Source organism: Crocodylus siamensis, chromosome 4 (assembly GCF_052110815.1).
Source record: "Crocodylus siamensis isolate JL-2025a chromosome 4, ASM5211081v1, whole genome shotgun sequence".
In the NCBI taxonomy this organism is placed as follows: Eukaryota; Metazoa; Chordata; order Crocodylia; family Crocodylidae; genus Crocodylus; species Crocodylus siamensis.
The window spans coordinates 104,776,728-104,798,509 of record NC_143398.1 but is presented as its reverse complement, the minus strand read 5'-3'; the positions used below and the strand labels follow the sequence as shown (position 1 = coordinate 104,798,509).

The following is a 21,782-nucleotide window of genomic DNA, read 5'->3' as shown; positions in this document are numbered from 1 at the left end:
AACCATGAAGAAGGATTTAAACACTTCCATTGGCAGGTTTAAAACAAATTTTGCTTCCTCAATGTTGTTACCACTTTACCATTTGGTACAGAAGATGTGAGCTGTGATCCTATTGCAATAATCCAGAGTCACCAGAAATTTTTCAAATGAGTTTTTACCAAAACAAAGTTGTTTTGCAGAAAATTATTGTCATTGTCAAGAAGTTTGGCAGTGCCGTTTTATGGAAATATTAAAGAAATGATTATCAAAATATTTTGTTAGCCAAAAATCCAGACTTTTCTGATAACTTCTTTTCAGAAAGTTGAAATTGCAGAAAGCCTATTGATGCCTGCGGTATGTCCCTATAGGCAAATAACAAACAGGGCGGTCCCAGTGTGGTATGAGTCTATTAATGAATTTTTACAGTCTGCATTTTTAGGTCTGATAATATCCATCTGTCTGAAGAAAGTAGAGAATAGTTTTTGTACTCTTTATATCTCATTCCCAGTATAGTTGTTTCATGACCTTAGATAGAAAGTTTGTCTTCTGGTTGGTTATCTTTTCTAGTATTCCAGACAAAGAAAATAATTGGACCAAGACTGCTACAACCTGATGGGTCTTTATCTCTCTTGGGGAAATCTTTTTGGACATTGAGTTATGTAGTCACTCACTATCAAAATGTTTCATTATGTTTCATAGTTTCATAGTAGGTTGGGGTCAGAAGGGACCTGAACAGATCATCTAGTCTGCACTGGTAGGAGCACACGCTGGGATCACACGACCCCAGACAGGTGTTTGTCCAACCTCTTTTTGAATTTACCCAAGGTAGGAGCGAGGAGCACTTCCCTAGGAAGTTGGTTCCAGATCCTAGCCGCCCTAACAGTGAAATAGTGCCTCCTAATCTCTAATCTGAACTTGTTCTCCAGCAGCTTCTGGCCATTGTTCCTCATCACCCCGGGTGCTGCTGAGGGCAATAGGGCCTTTCCTATTTGCTGCTGATCTCCCCTAACGAGTTTGTAGGCAGTCACCAAATCCCCCCTCAGCCTCCACTTGCTGAGGCTGAACAGGTTCAGTTCCTTCAGCCTCTCCTCATAAGGCCTGCCCTGTTGCCCTCCAACCAAGCAGATGGCCCTCCTCTGAACCCTCTCAAGGCAAGCCACATCCTTCTTAAACAGCGGTGCCCAGTACTGGAACGCAGTACTCCAATTGTGGCCTGACCAATGTCATGTAGAGGAGGAGCATCACCTCTCTGGACTGGCTTGAGATGCATCTTTGGATGCACAACGAGGTGCGGTTGGCCTTGCTGGCTGCGGTCTGGAATTGGCAGCTCACGTTCATCTTGGAGTCAATAATGACTCCAAGATCCCTTTCTGCCTCTGTGCTCGCAAGGGGGGAGCTCCCCAGCTTGTATGTATGCTGTGGATTCCTTCTCCCCAGGCGCAGCACCCTGCATTTATCTACACTGAACTCCATCCTGTTACCATCCGCCCACTTCTGTAGTCTGTCTAAATCCAATTGCAGCCTCTCTCTCCCTTCAAGTGTGCCTACCTCTCCCCACATCTTGGTGTCATCAGCAGACTTGGACAACATGCTTTCCATCCCTTCGTCCAAGTCGCTGGTGAAATTGTTGAACAGTGTAGGCCCCAGGACCAAGCCCTGAGGGACACCACTATTCATATCCCGCCAGGTAGAGTATGACCCGTCCACCACCACTCTCTGGGTGTGCCCCATCAGCCAATTTTTGACCCATCCAACTGTGCCATCAGTGCCACAGTCGCTCAATTTATTAATGAGAATGGGGTGAGAGAGAGTGTCAAAGGCCTTCTTAAAGTCCAGAAAAACTACGTCCACAGCAACACCATCATCCAGGGATTTAGTTACCTGGTCATAGAAAGCCATCAGGTTTGTCAGGCAGGACCTGTCTTTGAACCCATGTTGATTTCCCCTGGGCGTGATCTCCCCTGCTGGCCCCTCACAGATGTGATCCTTGATCATTTTTTCAAGGATTTTCCCCAAGACCGATGTGAGGCTTATGGGCTAATAGTTTCCTAGGTCCTCCTTTCTCCTTTTCTTATAAATGCGGACCACATTAGCTAGTTTCCAGTCTCCAGGCACTTGGCCCACGGACCACGATCTCTCATACAGCCAGCACAGCAATGACCCCTGCCAGCTATCTCAATACCCATGGGTGGAAGGCATCAGGGCCTGCAGATTTGAAAGCATGCAATCCTTCCAGATGATCCCTAACTACATCCGCGCAGACCTGAGGCCTGGCAGTACTACCCCCAAGATTGCCCCTACCTGTGGTGGGAGAGCTGTCCTGGTCCCTGTCCAAGAAAACAGAGGCAAAGAACTTGTTAAAAATTTCAGCTTTCTCGTCTGGCGTAGCCACAAGATTACCATTTGAGTCTAGCAGGGCCCTGTGTTACCCAGCGCCCTCTTCTTACTCCCAGTGTATTTGAAGAAGGACTTTTTGTTGTCCTTAGTCGCTAGCTGGAGCTCCATCCCCACCTTGGCCTTCCTAATAGCTCTCCTACACTCATGGGCCAAGGAGGATTATTCCTCCTTGGTGATAGCCCCTTCCTTCCACCGGGTGTACACCTCCCTTTTGGCCCTCAGGCATTCTCGAATGCCTTTGCTGAGCCATGGGGGCTTCAGAGCACTCTTACCCCCTCCTCTTTCCCTCATTGACTCCCATATCCTCTGCCTTTTGGGCCCTTAGTGCCTCCCCCAATAATCTCGTAAGTTAATTGAAGTTGGCCCGTCTGAAGTCAGGGGCTTTAGTCTTGGTATAAGCCCTCAACACCCTGTGCTGGGTGGTGAATTCCAGCAGGCGATGATCACTGTCACCCAGGTGGTCAAGGACCTGCAGTCCTCTCACCAGGTCATCCCCAGTGGCCAAGACCAGGTCCAGCAAGGCATCTCCCCTAGTGGGGCCGTGCACCTCCTGGATAAGGTGGAGGTCCTGTATTTCAGCTAGGCACCTACGCAAATGGTCAGACCTGGCTGACTGCTCCTCCCAGCAGATGTCTGGGTAGTTTAGGTCCCCCAAGACACTGACATCCCTAGACCTAACTGCCTCCATCAGCTGTACTGAGAAATTCTGGTCCAACTCAACTCCTTGGCAGGGTGGTCTATAGTAGACGCACACCATAAGAGCCCTTTCACCTTGCCCTCCTTGAAATTTGACCCACAGTGCCTCTGCCTGACCTTCCTCTGCCCCAAAGCTAATTCTTGACGATGTGAGTTGCTCTTTGACGTAGAGGGTGACCCCCCACCTTTCCTCCCAGCCCTGTCCCTTTTATATAGTGTGTATCACTGAATGCCCACCGCTCAGTCGTAGGTAGGATCCCACCAGGTTTCTGTGAGCCCCACTAAGTATAGATTCATCCCTGCTATCAGAAGGCAAAGTTCCTCCTGCTTTCCCCATACTACGTGCATTAGTCTACAGATATGTGAGGCCTCCTGAGAGTGCACATACCTCCCCACTCCTCCCAGGACTGCTGTGCCCGTTGTTGCTTACCTGGGCTTCCATTTCTCTTGTCGCCTTGCTAGTTGGTGAAACATCCCGTGCTGCAGTCTGTTGCATGACTTCATTATGTTCATGTTTATTGGTGTGGAAAAAAGTGCATTTATTATAGGAAGGGGAATAAAGAGAGCTCCATCACCTTTTCTTGTGGGGCTGCTTTTTGACTTTTAGGTCAGGTCTTGATGCAGTGATAGATCTTCTGATGTATTGAAGTAACTTTGGTGCTCTAAACATCATTCTTCCAGTGGATTCATTACTGACCCTGTCTCCAAATAAAAAAGTGTGTTCATAGTTAGTTTATAATCAGCCATATCCAAAGATTTTTAGACCCATTTCCCCACTCCAACAAATTTCCTAGGGAGCCAGAGCTCAAACTCTCCAAATCAAATACCATTTTCCATAAGGCACTTATCTCTCCTGCCGTTGTTCCTTTCTCTTGTTCTCTTTCTGACAGTCCATCAGAACTCAGCTTTCTCAAATGCTGCTTTTCTCTTCCCCCTCCTGGAACAAGGTGGCTCTGGCTTACAGAGACCCCAGTCCCCTCATATCACAGTCTGATTTTCACCACATGGGTAATTAATTGTTAAAATAGCTTACAGTGGGATGGGATAAATTCTCAATTTCTTGAATTATTCAACTCAAGCTTTTGCAAGGATATATTCTAGGTCAAAAAAAAAAATTTCAGGGTTGACATAGGAATCACTGGATGACATTCTATGGCCAGTGCTACAGCGAAGGTCAGGCAAGAGGATCATAAAAGGTCCTTCCTGTCATTAAACTGTATTTATGAAATCCTAGCTCCTTTGAAGGCAGTGGTAATGTTCACGAGCCAGCACAGATATTCTAGCTGTGTGTTACAAAAAAAGAACAAGGGAAATAGAAGGAAGGGAGCTGAGCATTTTCTTTCATATTTTAGTAGAAATATACACTCTAATAATGCAGTCTCAATTAAAAATGTATCAATTAAAACTTGCTCTTTGCTAGTCTCACAGGAGAAAGAATCATAATTCATAATAGAATGTAAAACTTCAGAAGCACAAGAGCTAGGTGTTTTGTGATTGCCCAAATATTCAATGATTTTAATTACAATGGAAATGTGATAAATTGCTTTGTGCTACAATCCATTATTAACAGCTTAATGAATATCACTGTCGCTGGTTTTGAACTACTCTGTAGTGAAAGCTGTTGTCAGGGGTTCAGGTGCCAGTTTCCTTTGGCTTTAGGGGCTTGTAATTCATCGGTTTAAAAAAAACCCTCTAGGGCATAGTTCTGCATATGGTGGTCCTGATCCTTTGTTTTGGCTAAGTGGCTTGGCACAGGACCCAAGGCCAGGCAGTGGGATAACAAGCAATAGTTCTGTGTTGCTTCTGTGCTCCCCTGATCCTAGGGCCCATTCAGGGGCTGATTCTAACTCCACTATAATTTAAAGCAGTGTCTTGGGTAGGGCTGGCCCCCAAAAGGCCTTCAAAAATCATGAGAACAGAGTGGTGTCCTTGCACACCCCTTTTCCCTGGCTTGTCCCCTGTGCTAGAGGAATCCTCAACAGGTTTCTGAAGGGTAGTGGCACAGCCCAGACTGACCAAACCCTGGTGTTATTTTGGATTGAACAAAACATTTATTTGAATAAAATTCTATTTTTAAATGAATGTTCACACTTCAAATCAAAGCTTGCTTTACAAAAATTGGTGAACTCTTTTGGGATCATGGAGCAATGATACTTAATTTTGAGAATGGATTTAATGGAAGTGTAAATCCATTTTAGAACGCCCTCGCTACGGTCAATCACATGGGTTAATCTTGGGGGGTATCTCTGAGATTGCTTTGAAAAGAAAAGATGTACTGAATTCACTGTAATCAACAATCTCATAGATGTGACAATTTCCAAGAACTTTAGATGTTGCAGAGGGATATTTTGTGCTTACAGATCCACTGGATGCAGTAACGTGTCATTGGAGTAATGACGTGGAGTTTAAGAAGTTATAGTTCTGGTTACTAAATACGATTTTTTTTGCATGTTCGTGGGTTCACGATCTAGGGGTCATGATCCCCTGGAGGGTTGCAGCCACACGCATTAGGAAGGTTGTTTTGATCACTTGTCCCTCTCCATACTGTTGAGTGGGAACAAGGTTTTGGCTTGATACCTGCCAAATGAAAAAAAAGGGTTGTGAACTGGACAGCTACATGTTGTGTTTTTACAATTATCATGTCTCAGATTTGTTGTTGTGTCTTGTCTCTCCCCGCCCCCTCCTCTTCCTCTCCTCGCCCTGAATATAAAAGTTGTTGCATAGCAAAAGCTACTCAGAGTGCCCACTTCATCAATCAGTATTATTCATAAGGTTGTTTAATTTGCATATCATGTATTCTGTATACCTGCTATGCAGATTTCTCCTAGTGCAGTAAGTCAGTAATTAGGTTACATGCATGATTTTTTTTTAAAGAGTCTCTAGTTGGTAAGTCAACAAACATTGGCTGTAAGTCAGTTGTATGGGTCAGGATCTCTGCAAGCAGTGTGGCAGTGTTTAGGACATTGGCAGTTTGTATTCTACTGTGCTTTAACCCAAGTGTTGGTGCATTTCTGCTGTTTTGTTGTTGCCTACTCTTGATTTAGACAGCATTCCACACAATAAAAACGTCGAACAGCCATTTTTCATTCATATTCGTATTTTGGGGGAAGAGGCATAAGAAGATGCACAATGTTCTCTAATGTTTTCTCTTTCTTTCCATCTTACATGCACATGTACATGCACACACACACTTTTTGTGTGCGTTTATCACTGTGACCAAAATGCCAGTGTTTGCAAGACAGTGGATATGTAAATAGTAGAAAGTCGGAATGAAACTCTCTAATGCAAAAGAGAAAAGGAAGAACACTTTCTGCTACGACGAAGGAGCCATCTATTGGATAAAATCCATAACTGAACTGAACATTCATGCAACTGCAGATAACACAGTTGCCCGGTGTGTGTTCAGTCTAACTTCAGTTTTACCCACCTCTCCAATCTGGACAAAATCATCTGCCCTCTGTGCATATTTATGTACATATACACTAACAGGCTATCTATATACCTGTAACTAGTTGCAGTTTACTGTAACCCAGAGACCTGAAAAAAGGTCTTTACATGGGACTAAGGCATATTCATGCCTTGTTTGCCTAGTAGCATGACTGAACACCAGCCGAGAAGACAGGTTGTTCAAGCAAGCTATTATAATAATAAACACTGTTTGCATTATTTATTATTAATATATGGGAGCAATTATCATAACAAGTATTATAACCATTCCATTTATTATTCATAAATGTCAATATAACCAACAGCACTCATTAATTTTCGTAATGGTTAACCATATTTTTGAGCAGCCCAAAATGATCCAGGTCCTCACAAAGCTGAGTAATGATGTATTTCTGGCCTCCAAGTGTGTACAGTTTAAATATGATGTGACACAAACCCCTGACATGTTTACACTGGTATAATCAGCACCTATAGCTCGTAAAAAGAAGGCATGTGGTATACATCCTTATACCCATGTAACTAGGGCCCCTGGCAGATATTCAGTTAAAGGCATGGTGGGTTCTGATCTGCGATCCCAACAGTCACGCCTCCTATGCTACACATGCATGGTGTGCATTGTGATTGTAGGATCAGGGATCAGATCCCAATTGCACCCTACTGGCAGTGAAGGGGGAGCCCAGGATCATGTACCTGCAAGTTGCAAGTGTGTACCTGATGCACCCAGCTTGGAACATCAGTCTGCTAATTGGCACTCCCAGCCATGGGAGAACATCGGAGTCCTGGGAGCACCACTTAACTGATTGTCCTGGCCATATGTTCAATTTAAGGTGTGATAGGAACCAGCCACAAAGTTATTACATATATTTTGTATAGTAACTTCGTGGCCTGCTCCTTGTTTTATAGTGCCATTAATTACATGAACATATGTCCATGTTACTGCTTAAGAAATGTTCATTTGGTTAATCATGCCCTAAGTATAATGTCAGTTAGGGGCTTTACTTGCATGTAGTGTAGTGTTACCTTGGGAAAAATCAGGGGTGAGACTTCATTGGTGTAAATTTTATGTTAATGTACCTGTTATACCTACAGCTTTTCTTAGAGTAGCTGTTGACTCAAGGTAATATCTGCATCTCCCCCCCCACACCCCCCCCCTACAATTGTGGCACTGCATGCAGCTACCTTGGGATAACCACATATCTGTCCATTCTTGATCCTGGTGTACAAAACTGATGCAAGTTGCAGTGATATCAAAATAGAATATGTCCAGGTCCTAAAAGGAGGTATCAAACACAACAAGGAGCAGGGTGTCAAAGAATAAAATCACTTGGTAATTCAGCATAGCATGTAAGCATCCTGATGGCACCACAAAGCACCAATCAGATTGGCAAAAAGATTTAGGCAGAACATGTGTAGTATAAGGGGAAATATAGAAAGAGATTTAGGCCTTTGTAGGAGCTGCTTAGAAGGCATGAAGAATAAAAGTAACTCTGGGATGCTGAAAAGCAGTAAGAAATAATTTACAGTCCTGGGGGTCTTGCTGAATGTCAGGCCATCACTGTGTAGTGTGCTGGTTATTAACTATGTATTAAATCTGAACTAATACTATTAAAGCTGAGGTAGGAAAAAATTGGACCTAGCACTTTTGCAACAGTAGTCCAAATCTTTAGCCATATGTTCAGTGACTGGAGTCAGTTGCTGATCAGGTAGATATCAACACCACTCTCTGCCCTTTCTGTGTGCACACAGGGTTGTGAGAAAAAGGGGGCATGCAGGATGAATGACAAGTGACATATTAGGAGGCAAAATAAACTAGAGTAAGATAGGTTATGTGCTAAATACATCTCTTACATTTCCCCTATACTACTACAATGTAATACATACTCATTCTGGAGGTCTCAGGTATTGGCAGGGTCATAGCGTTTTTCATTCTCAGAGAGGCAGCAGCAGTTCAAGCCTTCTCCAAAGTTATTACTATTACTGTTTCATTTATTATTTGTATTATGGTAGTGCTCAGGGGCCAGTGCTGTGGACCAAGCCCCCATGGTGGTAGGTGCTGTACAAATACAGAACAAAGATTTAGTTCATGCTTCAAAGTGGTCTTCATTCATTTATAGCAGAGGTGTTCAACCCCTAGGACCTTGTCAGCCAGCCCATGGGGCTCCCCACAGATCTGCAGGGAGCCGTGGCCCTGCATGCTAGATCAGGTGCATAGGGCAATGCAAGGGCCTAATTCTGGTGCATGGGGGCTCGATCCCATCAGATAGAGGCAGGGCAGGGTATTGGAGCCCAATCCTGGTGCACAGAGATTGGATGGAGGTGGTGGGGGAGTCCAGGGCCCAAACTCAGCACACAGTGGCAGCATAGGGAGTCATCCAGCCTATAGGCTGGCCTCTCTCCATTCTTCTGGCCCTTGGGGCCTAAACTGAGCACCATTGATTTATAGTATCTAACAAAGTAGGCCATTGCCAATGAAAGGTTATACCTCTCTGAACTAGTTAGTCTTTAAGGTGCCAACCTGCCTTGGAATAAGACTGGTACTGATGAAGCATGAGAGAGCTGTCAGAAAGTTGATGGTGATCAATTGCCATTATGCTGGGTTTCATCCAGTGGTCCAGGTATGAGTGGCTCCATATCTTTTTGGCCATGCAATCTATTCTCTTCTGTCCCCTATTTAAATAGACTCAAAAGTAAAGATGTTATTGAATTCCTTTTTGTGGATTTGCTGCTATCATAAACAGCTCAGAATACTGTCACTGTCTTGGTCTTCTGGGCTAAGTGCAGACAGTCAAAAAGCCCAAGACAGAACTGATTCAATCTTCACAGGTTGGTCTAAGCTGCATAGCTTGAACTGATAAGCAAGTGAGCACACATTCACTTTTGATTCCAGAAGTGCAGCCATATGCTTTCAGTTGCACAGGTCAGAAGCCAGGGGGCACTAGAGCATCCCTCCCTGCTTGGCTTGACAGACTGCTTGGGGCCAAGTTTACCCCTCCCTCCCACACACACCCTGAGAGGGAAGGTTTGCCAGGGAGATGCAGAGCATCCTGGGATGCTGGGGGACTGTGAATTAACTTGAATCTGGAAGACCAAAGAGCTTGCTATTCACATCAGAGCCCTCCCTACTGCCCCTTATGTAAACATTATTACAGTGTATAAGTATGTATGATGCACAATCTGGTCCACACTATTCATGTACTTATCAAGGTATAGTCAAAGTGTCTGTTTTACACAAAAGCTAAGAGATAGTATCGCCTTTTTAAGAGCCATTTCTACCTCTTCCCATTGCATTTAGTTGTCAGTAAATGTGTTAAAACCTTGTAAAATATTTTTATAATAAGTAAATATTTTTCTGCATCTGTAGAGAGAGGTTCTATAGGAGTATTAGGCAACTGTTAACTGCTTTGTTTAGCAAATTCATTCACAAGGAGTTCTGCAGTGTAATATTGTTTTTTTTGTGGTCTCCCTTGCCTGTTTCATTCTGAATTGCAAGGTGCTTCTGTGGGTACTCCTGTTAATACCATGTACCACAAACTGCAGGCTAAGCTGTTCTTAGAATTGCCTGTACAGCAAGTATGAGCACTTAATTACTTCCAGAAAAAGATAAGCTTCCTTAAGTGAATTATGGTCATAAATGTGTATCATGAACTTAAGGGAGGGAACCCTAAAGAATGTTGTTGTTTTTTTTAAAAGAAAAATGAAATGTCCCCAAGGCCCAAAATTAAAACTTAAAGTTGCACTTTAAAAGACAGGAATAGCTACTTTGAAAAAAATGGTGCATGAGTGAATGCATTCAATAGCCATAATTATAGTGTCTCTTCCTTCTACCAATTTGCCTCAACCAAGTCTGTAACTAAAACCTTTGTGGTTCTTAAGCAGTATATCTGCAAATTAAGATAAAAACAGAATTTCCTTCTGAAAGCACCATAATGACTTGTGTTAAACTTGTCTCAGCTAGAAATAGCTCTCTGCATATTCTTCCTTCATTCATTCATTAACAGTTCAGCTTGGTATCCCAATTCTTTTTCATCCCTGAGTTGTGTGGAAGATCTTGCAAATTGCACTATTTTATCTGTAGGTTCTGACCAGCTCTTACAGCTGACTCTTGTGCCCTGGGTCAAAATAGGTTGGTGCTTACCCTGCTATACTAACCCCTGCACTTGATGTATGAACAGCAAAAGAAAATTGTCAGATTCTCTGGTTCATCCACCAAGTTAAAAATTCTGGGGTTGTAGACCTAGAGTGTAGTTTGAGTGTGCAGTGATATCCTATTTGCCCTGCCCCACCCCCCAATTCAACCATAGGCTTCTATAATGAGGGGTGTATTTGTATGATAAAGTCTCTCCAAAGGTATTCAGAAAGAAAAGAGTGGAAGCACCCCTCTGTCAGCTGCTCACCAATCCGCTGTCTCTTATTTCTGCATGGAAATGACCCCCCCCCCCCAAAAAAAATCTATCTATCTATCTATCTATCTATCTATTTTATTTGGAATCAGCCCGAATCAGGGGACAATGATTCGATTGGTTGATTCGGATCACTATCTTGATTTGATTCAGCTGAATCGCTGCTACTCCGAATCAGCATCAAATCTTCAGATTCAGCTGAATCGAATCTGAAGATTCGATGCTGATTTGGAGAATCATTGATTCGGCCATAGACGCAGCTTTAAATGTTTTTTGTATATACCTTGAGGTACCAGGCATGGCTCATGGAAGCTGAGATGGTGGAGTGGCTGAAGCATCCCACAAGAACGCGGGGGGCGGAGGGGTCCCCGTGTGCTCAGTGGCGAACCTGGAAGTGGACCAGAAGTACTTCTGGTGCACTTCTGGGTCTGCCACTGAGCACATGGGGGACCCCCCATGTACCTCCCCAGCTCAGTGATTGGCTGTGGGGAACTCAGGTGCCCCCCCAGACCCAGGAGGCACCAGTCGCTGAGTTGGGGGCGGGGTGGGGGGGGGGTCCCCTGTGTGCTCTGCAGCAGACTTGGAAGTGGACTGGAAGTGCTTCTGGTCCACTTCTGGGTCTGCTGCCAAGCATGCTGGGGACCTCCCCATGCTCACATGGGACATTGCATCTGTCCTACCCTTGCAGCATTCACAAGCCACCTGGTACCCTGAGGTATGTAGACAAAAATTTAAAGCTGTTTCCATGTCCGAATCATCAAAACTCTGAATTGATTTGGAGGATTCTGATTTGATTGAGAGAGACTAAAGGGCCTCCTGATTTAATTCAGATTTGGAGATTTGGCTGGCAAATAGGGCCAAATCTGCACTGAATCTCTGTCTCTCTCTCATATATGTGTGTGTGTATGTATGTGTATGCCAATTGCCCATCAAGAATGATGGGGAGTAGTGTTCAGGGATGGAGTCCTGTGCCCCCTCTGTCTGGGCCCACTCCCCCCTTCCTTCCTGCTGCTTGGGGTCTTGGCCCACTCCCCCTCTCCCGCCACAGCAGCAGGGGTAGGGGAGGAGTCGCCCCAGGCCTGATGGGTAGAAGCTGGGCCACCGCGACAGATGGGGGGATGGGGGGAAGGATTGGGCCCTGGCCGACTCGACAGGTGGATGGGAGGAGTGGGCTCAAAGCCGACATGGGAGGCAGGGTTGGGGAGGAGTATGCCTGGGCCCAAGAGGGAAGGAGACTCACTCCTCCCATCCCCAACCTGCTGCCACGTTGGGTTGGGGCTGCTGCTCCCCACCCTAATGCTGCAGCAGGCCGGCTCCTTCCCCCCCCCCCCATGTCAGGCCCAGGCCCACTCCTCCCCTCCCCGCACCGCCATCTCCACTCCTCCTCCTCCCACATCAGGCCCACTCCTCCCCCCACCGCCGCTGCTTTGTCCCACATTGGGCCCTGCCAGTGGCCGCATCCCACCCCCCCACCATGGTGTCCTGACCCTGCTGTCCCCCCTGCTGCCACCACTGTCACCTTCAAGGACAGTGGGGGCGAGGGTGGGGGCCAGGCCAGCTCTGGTGGCCTTGCACGCCCCCCATCCATTGTTGCCACCTGCAGGGAGCAGGGCTGTTTGTCAGCCAGTAAGAGCACAAATGAAGCGTTATGGACAGACAGGCAGACAGATTATGGCTTTTATTATATATATATATATGTGTGTGTGTGTGTGTCTGTGTATGTATGTATATCACATTTAATATTTTAAAATCTGTATAAAAAAACCTCCTGGATTCTTAAGGTTTGTTTGTAAATCATAGGTAAGTTCTTTGTGAGGCAGCTGCATGTTGTTATACTGTTTTTTACAGGTGGGGAAACTGTAGGTATTTGTACTTCCAAAGGTAGAAATGGAAATAGAACCCCGGATTCCTGGCTACGAATAGGGTTAACACTTTAATGACTAAAACATCTCTCCTTTTCCCAGGTGCTGGTGTGGGGTGAATCCAGCCAATAATATACCATTTTACCTGGCATCAGCTTAATTCTTGATTGGTTCATTTATAAAAATACTCATCATTCACATAGGAATTCTCAAAGTCCTGTCTAATCTCATGCATCCTCCAGGTAATTCCAACAATGTGATAGACATTCCTTTTCAGTAGTGGGTCTTTCCATTTATTCCCATGGCTGTGACATTAAGTTAATGAAACAATCCCTACATGACTGTAGTTATGATTCTAGTCCTTCTGGGGAAGGAGGGGAAAGGACATCAGTTTGGATTCTCCCACCGGAAACAGCATCATCTATGATCAGTTTGACTACTCTCTTGTTACAATGAATGCCATCATTTTAATATTCCTAAAGCCAGATTATTTGACTAACCTTATGTTTTTACAGAGATGTGAAATGACTGAGCCAAGTCCAAAATAACACAAAACCTCCCTGGGGTGGAGATTCGAACTAGGTTTACTAAAATGTTATAAATGGATGTGTTTTATTTTTTCATAAGATGAGATCTGCCACTGATCAAACACTTGGCTCATTTACAATGAAAACCCCCCCACAGTGATTCAGCCACCTGATATTAGCAAATGCAAACAAAGTAACTTCCAGACCATCCTCAAACATAAAAGATAGTCTCTGCAATGTGCCCTGAGGTTCAACAGACTCTGGTTCACCTGGATTGAGGGGGGGAATGAATTCTAGAGTTGAGAGCCCTCTGCTGAGATCTCTGTGTCCTCAACTCACAGATATGCAAAAAGCTAGGGTTATCAAATCAAACATGCCAATTTATTCTAAAGTCTGAGTTAAAACAGAAGGAGAAAGAGAATCTCTGAAATATGGAGGGGGGGATGGGAGGAGTGCTAAATTTTGGTTCTGAAGAGCACCCAAGTAAAACCTGGTGGTTTTAAGCCGAGTTTGGATATGACCATCTCGTGACAGTTTTGCAAAGTGATACTTTCCTTGGGGCTAATGTATTATGTGCCCCCAACTAAAGTTGTCATTAAAAGGGGAAAAAAAGGCTAAATGGCTAAACCCTCGGCTGCTTTATTGACATTAGTGGGGCTGTCCAGATTGTTGTCAACCAAGGATCAGACCTCAAATCCATCTGAGGGCCTTATCATTGCAAAAATGAACATTCAAAATGTAAGTGGAATAAAAAGTAATATGAAGAAGTCTGTATGAGTGTGAAACAATAGCTCAGAGAAGTTCATTGGGGTTGGTTGGTTGGTTTTTTTGGGGAGGCGGATTCAAACTCCAAACCTATACTGATTCACTTAGTGCAAAATTTAAGCACGTATTGTAGAAATCACATGAAATCATTTAATTTAGAACAAAGATTCCAAAGGCTGTCTACGTGTGTCTTGCTTTATCTTCCAGTAAGGGCACATGGCTCTATCTCCCTGTTAAACCCAAGAGGTCTACTTGGGTTCCTGAAGTAGAGATTCATTTGTGAATAGGTCATCCCATATGTTTCACTTACAAGGGATGTAAAAACCCAGTTCCCAGTTCAAGACAGAATCATTTTAAAACCCTCTCTTAGACCCTGGGTTGTTGAGAGAAGAATCACGATGCATCATAAGCATGAGTTATATAGTTCTCTATTCTTTTGACAGTTGCGAAGCTTAAAAGTAAGGGTTTAGGTAGGGCTGATGCATACTGCCGGATTTACCTATTTCAGCACAACACATCTTTTCTTCCAGTGTGTAGCACAAAGCATGGTCGTTCTGTGCAGAATTTCTCTTCATGGCTAGGTGATGTTTAAGGAGACTAATGAGAAGAATGATATGGCCCATAACGGTGGTGTCAAGCAGAATATCGCAAGGTGTCTGTCTCAAAGAGGCAGAAAGCAGGCCTTGTCCTAATTTATATTTCAAAGGAACAACTACATCACCCACTAAGTTGGACATTTACCTAACAAACCACAGGCAAATTATAGTCTTTCACCCAGTAACTAGCCCTTCAATTTTCATTGGTTTAATGATAGCTACTTTGTTTGAAAAAATAAAAACAAAAGTCTGTCTCACTGACACGTCAGTCTTTTGCTACGGGAACTGCAGCTGTGTCTAATTCAGTTATAATATAGTAGGCCAGAGTGAATATAATATAAAAGCTACTCTATGGTTTTCTTTTTCTTGTGAAAAAAATTCCCAGTGGAGAAATTAAGCCTGCAGCCAAATTTGAAGCCCCAAAAATGTTTTCATGTTGTGAAATACCTAATGTCAACATTAGGTATTTTGTCAAACCAAAACCACTTGCTTTTTTCCCAGTATCATTAAAATTGTCACCTCATTTCCTGCACCAGATAAATTAATTTTATACCAACATTCTCCCCAGCCATCATTCTATATTTTTGGGTGCAGGATGACCTGACTGTTTTGGTGGTATGAAAAAAGGTTTCATTATGAAGGGTAGTAATGAACCTGCCAGATTGAAATCATCTGCTAAGCAAATGAAAAGATTCCTATGCTGAATTATGAACGGACATGCAAAGAGGAGTAGGATAAAGAAATCAGAGCAGAGGATTTGTTAACATATAGCCCTTTGTGGTATTTATGAATGATGAGTGAACAGGTTATGATTTCCTAATTTTATTCATTCTTCACAGTTATTCCAGTAGTTTGTGCAAATAAACATAGCTTTCTGTAATCATTGTTTACTAGGTGACAACTTGCATACTATACATAAGTTAAATACTTGTTTCTAAGCTCTGATTTTATGACTTGAATCTAGGGGGTGCATCCAGACAAGTGCAGTATGTGGCACCACAAACAGGTTTGCAGTGCCACATACTGCATAGTCCAGTGTTCTCTGTGCTGCAAGGGCAGGCTGCCTGTGCATGTGCTGCTCCATTTTTTGGACCCATGGATATCCCCTGGATGCCATGTGCACTCCCAGGGGGCAGGGGAGAGCTGCACCCCCCAGATCTGTACCCAGGGCAGGTGCAGGCTCAGGCTCCCGCCCTACTTCGGTCCCCTGGGGTCTCTGCAGCCCTGTGGGCATGACCCAGCACAGCTGGGGACAATGGAGCTATGTAAGGATCTCCTTGCTGCTGCCCCCTTCTGATGATGTGCCTCCTGTGCCTGCCAGTGCTTGGAGGGGTGCACCCCACGCTGCTGCCCTCAGTGCAGCCCCACATGCAGGAGGCGCATCACCAGGGCAGTGCGGGGTGAAGAGTGGCGAGGAGATCCCTGTACAGCTCTGCTGCTGCCTGCCATGCTGGGTCATGCCCGCCGGGCTGCAGAGGCCGCAGGGGAGCGAAGCAGGGTGGCAGGGAACAGCCCACACTGAGAAGCTGCTAGCCACTGCCAGCTCTGCCCTGCTTTGCTCCCCCAAGGCCTCTGCAACACAGTGGGCCTGACCTCTCGTGTCTAGGGATAGTGGGGCCATGCAGGGATCTCACTGCTGCTCGTCCCGCCCTGCCCTGGCAATGTGCCTCTTGCATGTGGGGCTGCAGTGAGGGCAGTGGCATGGGGCTGTGCCCCTCAAAGCAGCAGCAGGTGCAGAAGGCATGTTGCCAGGGCAGCGGGGGGAGAGGGGTGAGCAACAGTGAGGAGATCCCCCTGCAAGCCTGCTGTCCCCAGCCATGCCGGATCATGCCTGCAGGGCTGTGAAGGCCCCAGGGGAATGAAGCAGGGCGGGAGCCCGCAGCCTATGCCTGCCCCAGGTACAGATCTGGGGGGCACGGGTCCCCTCTGCCCCCTGGGAGTTCACATGGCAGCAGGGAGCTGGCCCTCCCACTCTCTCTCCCGTGGATGGGCCACCCACAGCCCTGTCCTGCTCCCTGCTGGGGACCTGCAGCCACACATTGCGTCACTGGGCCCCAAGCACTGCCCGACTTGGCAGTAGCCCCAGCCCTGCCCAGCTCCCTCCCTACAGAGACCTCAATCCCCTTCCCTCCCCCCACCCTTCCACTTTCCTGCTGGAGCTGCTTTGCAGGCTGCCTGGGGCTGCGTGCATATACATACAGGCACATGACACCGCCTGTCTCACTAGCAGGCAGCAACTAAATGTTATAACAGGATATTGTGCAACTTTAAACAAGTATATTCCCCAATAGATCAGCTTTTTAATAATGAAACAATGTTAACTGGGACAACATTAAGTGAGGAGTACCTGTAATAGAAACTAAAGGCTGCCTATACACGTGCTTAGAGGTGGCAGTGAAGGCAGAGGGGGGAGCATTTAATTAGAGTGGTTCCTAGAAAGCTGCTCTAATTAAAATGGCTCACCATCACATGTATTAAGCCCCTGTACATTTCAAAATGACAGTGGGATGCTTTAGCTAAAGCTTATTTGATGAGGTTTAGCTAAAACCCCACAGCCTTTTTGAAACATACAAGGGCTTAATATACATGATGGTGAGACAATGCTGGAGTGTTTTAATTAAAATGTGAACTAGCACATGTATAGACAGCCTTAGGGCTTGTGTGCACTTAAAGGGTTATACCACTTTAACTTGTATAGTTACAACAGTACAACCCCCCACTCTAATGTAAATGTAGTTATATTGATATAAGGGTATACTGATAATATATGTATTCCTTTAGAGGAGTGATTGTCAACCTGGGTGCTGCGGCATCCTGGGGTGCCTTGAAATCCTTTCAAGGGTGCCAGAGGATATCACACAATGTTGCATCATTAGGTGTGCACAAGATAAATGTAGAGTTTCTGAGTCTTTCTGCATTCTTTGCAACAGGAGAGTTCCTCTATTATTTTTCTGTAGTCAAGAAATGAGCGAAAACTAAGAGCTGGCATTTTCTGAGGAATGCCTTGGAACTAAAAAAGGTTAAAAACCACTGCCTTGGAGGAAAGGAATAATTATATCAGTGTAAGTGAACTGTATGCTGGTAAAACTTCATCCATACGAGGGCTTTTATCAGTAGAACTGAATGGAGAAATAAATCATATCCCTAATCAAAAAAGTTACATCAGAAAAACATTCAGGCATAGAGAAGGCCTAAGAACTGAGCACTTTTTATTACACAATATATACATTTACTCTAGGAATCTTAAATCTGCATGTGAATGAAATCCTTCCTGGGCATGTTGTTAAATGCAATCTTTAGCCACACAAAGGCAGTTAAAGAGTGCATGCAGTTTTGTTCCACTTCAAAGAGACAGCAGTGAAAGAAGGTGTCATATCACCCCCGAGCATAGTAACAGTAGCAGTGGAGTCACAATTTTGAATTGCTTTGTGTATGAGGAGTGTACACCAAGCAGAACTTCCATTTTTATTGGAAATGGAATTATCTGCTGGTGTACCTGCTGGTATATGGCTGTATGAGTGTTCGTGGTGCATGGGCCAGGTCCCACAGGACTGGAAAAGGGCCAGTGTGGTCCCCATTTAAAAGAAGGGGAGAAGGGAGGGCCTGGGTAACTGTAGGCCAGTTAGTCTCAGCTTGGTCCTTGGGAAGACCTTGGGAGAAAATTATCAAGGAACACATCGGCGGGGGCCCAGCATGGGAGGTAATGCTCAGGGACAACCAACGTGGGTTTATTTTGGGCAGCTCCTGCCTGACTTAACCTTGATTCCTTTTACAACTAGGTCACAAAGTCCTTGGATGTGGGTGTTGAGGTGGATGTCATCTACCTGGATTTCAAAAAGGTCTTTGACACTGTTTTCTCACCCCATTCTCATTAAAAAAAAACAAACTAGGCAACTGTGACATTGATGCCTGCACAGTCAGATGGGTGGCAAATTGGCTCGATGGCCGCACCCAGAGCCAATGGTGGTAGATGGGTTGTTTTTGACTTGAAGGGATTGTGGGCAGTGGAGTTCCCCAGGGCTCAGTCCTCGGGCCTGTGCTATTCAACATCTTTGTTAGCGACTTGGAGGTGGGCATGGAAAATACGCTGTCCAAATTCGCTGGTGACACAAAGATGTGGAGAGAAGTGGGCACACTGGAGGGGAGGGACAAAATCTAACTAGATGCAGACAGGTTACAGGGGTGGACAGATGAGAATAGAATGGAATTCAATGCAGACAAGTGCAAGGTGCTGTGTCTAGGGAGAAGGAACCTGCAACATACCTATAAGATGGGGAACACCCTTCTCAACAACACAATGGCTGAAAGGGATCTTGAAGTCATTGTTGACTCCAGCATGGACATGAGTCACCAATTCAAGGAAGCTGTCAGTAAGGCTAACTGCACCTTGTCATGCATCAACAGATGTATCACAAGCAGTTCAAGGGAGGTGATCCTTTCCCTCTATGCAGTGCTGGTCAGGCTGCAGTTGAAGTACTGCATCCAGTTCTGGGAGCTGCACTTCAAGAGGGATGTGACTAACCTTGAGAGGGTCCAGAGGAGGGCCACTCGCATGGTCAGGGAGCAACAGGCCAGGCCCTACAAAGATAGACTAAAGGGCCTGAATTTATTCAGCCTCCACAAGAGAAGACTGAGAGGGGATCTGGTGGCTGTCTATAAACTCACTAGGGGGAACCAGTGGAAAATAGGTGAGACTCTGTGCCCCCAGGCACCACCTGGGATAACAAGGAATAACAGCAACAAATTGATTGAGAGCAGGTTCAGGCTCGATATCGGGAGGCATTACTTTCCGGTTAGGGCTGCCAGGCTCTGGAATGGGCTCCCAAGGGAGGTGGTGTTCTCCCCTACCATGGGGGTCTTCAAGAGGAGGTTGGATAGATATCTGGCTGGGGTATTATGATCCCAGCACTCGTTCCTGCCCAGGGCAGGGAGTCGGACGTGGAGATCTGTTCAGGTCCCTTGTGACCCTAGAAACTATTAAACTACCTAGAAGAACTTCATTTTGAATGCAGAAAACTTCCCTAAAGCTAGGTAATACATAGTATTTATTGTAAGGGATGGAAGACACTTCTGTGAGGATAATGTGCAGTAATGCAGCTTTGCATACTTTATTACCCTGGAAAATCTATGCATTTGGGCCATGGAGTGATATGCGCCAACTGGGGCAGTTCATGCAGTCCTTTCATGTACAATTACTTGTACATGATGCTGCCCTGATCCTTTTAATTTCAGGTGCCCCAGAGTAACAGACAGTTAAGCCCAGATTTGGTGACAGGAGACTCCCAGTAGAGCTGTGCGAAGCTTCGGTCTCTGATTCGATTCAGCAGAGATTTGGCCTGATTTGAATCAGGAGGGCCTTTAATCTCTCTGAATTGAATTAGAACCCTCCAAATCAATTCAGAGAGATTCAGAAAGATTCAACAATTCAGACATAGGCACAGCTTTAAATATTTGTTCTACATACCTGTAGGTAGCAGGGGCTTGTGAATGCTGCGATGCTGGGGCGCATGGAGTGTTGCTGGGTTCCCCAGCATGGTCAGCAGCAGAACCGGAAGTGGACCAGAAGCACTTTTGGTCCACTTCTGGGTCCACCAGGGAGTACACAGGGCCCCCCCCCCCCCCGAGTCCCCTCCGAGTTCGGCGATGGGTGCCTCCTGGGTCTGGGGGGGGCACCCAGGGTCCCCCCCGTGGCTGATCACTGAGCCGGGGGGAGGCATCCAGCATGCTCGGCGATGGACCTGGAAGTGGACTGGAAGTAGTTCTGATCCACTTCCAGGTTTGCTGCCAAGCACATGGGGGGGCCCCTCCACCCAAACTCCTGTGGTAAAATCCATCTGCCCCACCGTTGCAGCATTCACAAGCCGCACCTTGTACCTCAAGGTATGTAGAAAAAACATTTAAAACTGTGTCTGTAGCTGAATCAGTGATTCTCTGAATCAGCATTGAATCTTCAGATTTGGATTTGGCTGAATTGAATTGGGACAGTGATCTGAATCAACAAATTGAATCACTGTCCCTGATTCAGGCCAAATCTGAATCCAAATTGAATATGCCCTGTTTCGCACACCCTCCGAACTCTGAGTAGAAACCAGAGGCACCATTGTAAGCCCTTGCCCGGTTCAAATACTCCCTTTTCTCTCTGTTTGTAGTTGGCTCAAAATGGTTTGTTCACAGTAAAGCCAGAGTTCCCAACACTGTGTATGTTATTTTGTGTCTTGCTGCTCCCCATTCCCATGTCATGAGGAAATGTTATCTGATTAAGCCCTTTGACATATATAACTAATGACTCCTTCCTTACCCTTATCTCATTTGCCCATTGTTTCTCTGGCTTTCTCTTTTCTTCTTTTATCTGTATTATCTAATCTAAGAAAATAATTCAAAAGATTTTCCATTAAAAAAAGATGCAGCCTCAGTTCTCCTGAAAACATTAATTCCCAGCTTTTTCTTTTCAAACCATAATGTGTCATGGTATGGTTCTGTAGTCATTTTTAACTGGGGAACTTCTTAGCTATGATGCATTATATTGGTATTTAAGGAATTGAAAATCAATCTCATGGCCTTATGGCTTAAGTTCAACACAATAGTTTCTTGGGCTCAAACATCACTCCAGGCCTTTTGGGTTAGGTTTAAAAGCCCTGCCAAGCTTGCTGCCAGACTGGTTTGGAGTCAGCTTACTCTTATCCATAGGTCTGTTTGGTGTGGAATTTTAATTTCACAAACTAGGACAAATAGCTTTGATAAAGAAAGGATGGTTCAACTGGCATTTTGCATGAAGTCGTAACTGCAGGTTTTGTACAAGTTAACTATATAGCGTGAAAGTGCCTATTAGTAAATTTTCCAAAATAAAGCAAACTTTTATACCAATATAAATGTGGCCACGCAAAAGGAATTTAAACCAATTTTAACAATATCAGTTTCTACACCAGTATGGTTAAATCACTACAAAAACTGTGTAGATTAACCCTTAGCCTTAGACTGTGATTTAATCTACATGCACACCCTAGGACTAAGAACTCCCTTTTAAACCTCCACTCAAGCTTCCTGAGCCATGTGTAGATGAAATGTGCATGTCACTTTAAAGCAGCTTAAACACTTTTGCACCACTTTAATGGT

At 45.1% G+C, this 21,782-nt stretch overlaps 1 protein-coding gene across 4 annotated transcripts in view; it reads left to right on the top strand.

Moving 5' to 3' along the window:
* Positions 1-21,782, top strand: part of TBXAS1 (thromboxane A synthase 1) — a 394,179-nt gene that overhangs the window by 253,359 nt on the left and 119,038 nt on the right. The window lies entirely within an intron of this gene.